The sequence below is a fragment of the Malurus melanocephalus genome, unplaced genomic scaffold (assembly GCF_030028575.1).
Source record: "Malurus melanocephalus ecotype Western Australia unplaced genomic scaffold, MMel_1.1 scaffold_1002, whole genome shotgun sequence".
In the NCBI taxonomy this organism is placed as follows: domain Eukaryota; kingdom Metazoa; phylum Chordata; class Aves; order Passeriformes; family Maluridae; genus Malurus; species Malurus melanocephalus.
In genome coordinates this window covers 78,233-83,287 of record NW_026624234.1, presented here as the reverse complement: position 1 = coordinate 83,287, position 5,055 = coordinate 78,233, and positions in this window count along the sequence as shown.

Below are 5,055 nucleotides of genomic sequence, written 5' to 3'. Positions count from 1 at the left end.
AAACCAACCTTTCAGTCCCACACCTAATTAATCGGGCTCAATTAGGCTCCCTCTCTCCTGCTGATGGTTCTTCATCGACCATAAATTACCCTGTGCATTTTTTTTCCCCTTCAGCCACGCTGAGTTTGCAGCAGCCCCGCTCTTCTCCCTGGTTTGGCACTTTTATTACGGCCCCATCTCCGACGCAGAGTTGCAGGCACTTCATCAATCCTGCTGAGCTGYGCTGTCTCTTTGCAACTTGCTGCAGCTCTGGAGAAGATTCCTGCAGGATTCAGGATTTCCACTGGAAAACCTTGGAATTCTTGTCTATTTATCTCCTGATGCTGGAAGTCAAAGCAATTCGCCTCCTCGGAGCCCACTGCAAAACAAAAATCACTCCTGGTGTCAGCTCTTGAAATATGGGGTAAAACCAATCCTTCCTGACCCAAAAGTCACTCCAAATCCTGAGATTTTTTTTCCCCACACCGTGCCATTTCTCCAGCTGTGACTCTCCAAAGGGTTAAAGCCATGGCACATTGGTAGATGAAGAAGCTGCAGATGTGGGAGCACTAATTGGGGAACAGCAATAATGAAGGCAGGGAGCGGGGTGTGCAGCACTCTGAACAACCCCAAATGAAAAATTCTGGGAAGGGACAGAAAACAACCATGAGTTTTGGTGGTTTGACACCAAAGGAATGTGATTCCCACACCGGTGGGGTGGATTCTGCACATCCCTGGTTTATTGGGTGCATCTCCCTGGGAGTACAGGGATCCCAAATCCCCGGATCCCAAATCCCCAGATCCCAAATCCCTGGACCCCAAATCCCTGGATCCCAAATCCCCAGATCCCAAATCCTCAGATCCCCATCAGCTCCTGACCAGCTTCACTTTGGCCTGCAAGCCCAACCTAAGCTCAGGCTGAGAAATGACCTGAATATTTGGGCTCTGATCAACACCACTTTAAAAATTCACGTTTTCAGCCAAAACTCAGGAGAATCCTTGGCTCACAAAGGAAAGAAAGGTAAATATTGWTAATAATTAGAAGCAAAAATGCCAGCGGTGGAGTATAAAAATAAAATCCCCAACTGTGGTTCAGTCCAAGTCCTGGCTCTAGGAAGGTTAAGAACCACAACCAGAGCAATGTAACCCAGAAAGAATAATGACCCCAGCAGCACTTGGAGCTCCCAGAAAGCCACAGGAGAGGCAGAGAACATTCCAGGGCTGCCTCATCCTTCTCTGGGCAACCTGTTCCAGGGCYTCACCACAACCAGAGTAATGTTYTTTTTCCCTAATATCCAACCTAAGCCTTTTTATTTTCAGTTTGGAGCCATTCCCCACTTCCTGTCCCTCCTTGTGTGAGACACCAACCCCTGAGAAAGGATCCCACCATGAAATTATTGGGGTTTTTTGCTCCTCAGATGAGTATTAAACAAACCTCACACAGGATTTATTCATTGCAGCTCACAGGGGATGCCCAGCAGAGACTCCTAAAGCAGGGACAGCACAGAACTCGCACCGAAATTAAAAATGCAAACACATTTCTGATTTTGGGTTTGGATTCCATCCCCCCGCCCCACATCCTGAAAATGAGCGTGGAAAAGCCTCTGCCACCAGCTTTCCAAGATCGCTTCCTGTAACAGCACTGGAGGCAAATGCCACCAGCACCTGAACATTGCTTTGTTGTGAGGAACAGGCCATATGTTTCCTATTTGAAAAAATTACTTTATATCGCAGGAAGCCACTTTTTCCAGCAACAATAGCAGAGGTTCTTGTAACCATTTCACCCACGGAGGGGGGAAAATAATGACAAAGCGCCCACTGAAAGTGCTTTCTCCAAGTCACAAGTGGAACCTGGGCTTTGAGGCAGCGAATCTTAGGCTGGGATTAATTTATTCAGTGAAATGGTGCTGTTGCAACAGCAGCCAGGGGAAATTAAAAGACTTCAGGATATGAACAACATGTTGGAATGGTGTCAGCTTCCTCCGTCACYGAGCCTGGAACCGAACCTCGGCTTTATATAGGGACAGAAAACTTGGGATCTGACAGAATGTTTGGCTCCCTGACAGGGAGACACYTCTCCAGCATGAAAACTGAGAGCCAGGCACTCAACACAGAATTTCCAAAATCACATTAAAGATAGTTCCTGATGCTMCACACAACCATAACACTGCAATGGGAGGCAGATGGGAGCCTGCCAAAATCCTATTACGGCTTCTCATTTGAAAAGGAAACTTTCTTTCAAACAATATTATTTKCTCTGACAGTGATTTCCCTCCTGGAAAACATCCTGAGTGCATTTCCATGGGATGGAGCAGGGCATCATCCCTGAACCTGAGCAGGGAGAGGGACCAAAGAGGGATCAATCCCAGCTCACAAGGCACCAYGATGTCTTCTTGCTGGAACCTAAATCATTTTGGGTTTTCAACTACAATATTTAGTATTTGATTTCTAGCAGGAAAGAGAAAAAAAAATTCATCTTCATCAGAAGCCCTTCTGGAAAAGCTCCACATCCCGTTCCTGCCTTGCCAGCTGGCCAAGCCTCCAGAAACATGGCACTAAGCTTGTGGATATTTATTTCCCTCGGATATTGAGGTAGACATTTGATGCGTCTCTTGACAGAAACCGAAAGTGTGCGAAGTTCAAAGGAAAAGCAACAGTCAGGAAGGTTTCCCAGCGATGGAGAGGTCAATATTTCAGCATTATCTGAAATTATCTGAGGTGTTCTGGTGGTGGCAGGGACGTCTCTTTCCAAGAAGGAAGATTTCCAAGTCTCTCTGTGCTTGGGGAGAAGCAGCTTTGCTGCACTCGTGTCTCRGTTACAGCTGGGAGCTTCAAGCGCCAAGGTCAGAAAAACCCAAATCAGAAAATCAGGCAGACACAGCAGAGCTCTGAAGCTGGTTCATCACCCAGTTTGGGCTGGCACAACATGTGCTTGAACTCCAGCTGAGATTCTCCTGGTGTTTTGGGGGAAAATGAAAATACATGACAACCCCTGCCTTGTTCTAAATGGAGGCGTTTTAGGTTTTATGCCCCGATCTTAATTTCTTCCTGGGGAGTAAAGTACTGCTCGTGTAAAACTCCACATCCTGTCCCAGTCCTGCCTCACTTTAATTCACTGTCCCACCGAAATTCCCCCAAATTCAGAGTCAGGCTCAAGAAAAGCTCAGGCAAAGCTCTGAGGGAAAGGTTTTCTCAAGATAATTCAATGTTTCCAGCCCTAATGAAACTGCACAACTCACAAATGTTCAAAAATCAGCAAACACTTCAGATTTTTTTTWAAAAATTAAAATAAATGACAATATTTTTTGCCAAGCAGACGTTTTGGACAAAGGCTCTGGTTGGTCGTGGGGCGGTTCAAAGTGCCATCTGYATGGGAGACGGTAATGGGATGTGATGGGAGCGCAGACACAACACGGCCCAGGCGGCTCTGCCTCACCCCCACCATTGTCTTGGAGCCTCTGGGAGCTCTGCCTGCATCTGGCAGAAAAGTTGATCAACTTGGGGTAGCTAATCAGGCTGCTGCAATTTCCGGCCCTTTCTTTCCCAGATTCCTCAGATCAAAGTTCAAGTCGCAGAATTATTATTCCCCGAATGCTTAATGAGCTCCAACCGAGGGACACCAAAGGCAGAGCTCAAACATTGACCGTGCACTTCATTGAGCTCGGCCAAAGCGCCTAAAAACAAGAGGGAGGGATCCATGGCATGCAAAATCACAATATACAGATTTGTATTTTAATCCAATTAAGATTCCTGCGAGGGAATGGGGACAGCAAAGGGCCCCGGTGGCTTTGCAAAGAGACTTTTCCTCRTCGCTTTCCCCTCCCCGTATGAAAATTTTCGCCAAGGTGGAATCAGCCTCGTCGTCAATCATTTCTAAAGAGCTCCCTTTTGGGAGAGCGGCGGAGCCCCACGAGCACAAAAGCTTCCTTGAAGACTAAAGTTCAGGATGTTGAAATGCAAAAAGTCAGATTTTGCCAGGAGGCACGATTTCCGAAGCCAGATGATTCCACCTCAGATTAACTTATTGAAGATCTTTGCATGCAGAAACATTTCTTTGTTCTGGCAAACCCTCCCCAACTTTTCTATTCACAAATCCTGACCCTTAGCAAAGCCAGCCAAGATTCTTTCGCGTTATCGGGTCAGAATGTGCAGGGCCCAATTATTTTAATAGTTACAGGGAAAGGAAAAAAAAAAATAATAAAAAGAACCTGACAATGGTTCAGAACACCAGTGAGAATAGAATTCAGGGCCTTAACAAGTCACTCACTCTCACATCTGGCATGTTCTTTGGAGAAGACTAAACACASGGAGAGACTCGCTGCAAAAAGTCAATGGAAAGGAATGATAATTGCTCATTAGAATGCCTCCTCCACAGGTTATTTTTAACTTCCYCTACTCTTTCTAATCACGGTGCACGCATCAGATGCTCCTGAAAAGGGTCAGTGCATCGGTTTCTCCTCTCCAAAAACAGAACAAAGCCCTTTCACTGCGCTGAGGATTCGCAGACTGCACCCGAGGCACCTGTTTGGGTTTTAGTCTCTGAGMAGGGGCCCAAACAAAATAGTCCCAAAGGCCCTCAGGCAGCCAGAGGCAAAGACACTGAGTGGAAAAATGGAGAGCTTTGTTTTCATCAAGGACAATCATTTTCCCTCTCCCTCACCTCTAAGAGTGGGAAGAATCCCAATCCAGGTGTCCAAGTGCACAGATGTGAGCACGGAGAACAGGGGCAGAGCCCAAACATCAGGAGCTGGTGCCAACAGTGAATAAAGCAGAAACCACTACGTGTCAGATGAAGCAAAAATGGGTATTTCTCTATTTTGGAGGAGGAAAAATCCTGGTTGGATGTTCCCAGTGTGTTTTATGGAATGTTTCTGACCCTGCAAAGACAACTCTGCCCAAATGAGTGAAGATCCTTTGGGCTGAGCCCATCACCGTAGCACTGTGGCCTCTGTAAGTGACCCAAAAATTATTTCCATGGGTCACCCAACTTCCTTTCAGCCTGGCTACATGAAACTCTTCTTTTGGGTTTTTTGGAGGTTTTCGGGGGTTTTTTGTTTGTTTTTTGGGGGGTTTTTG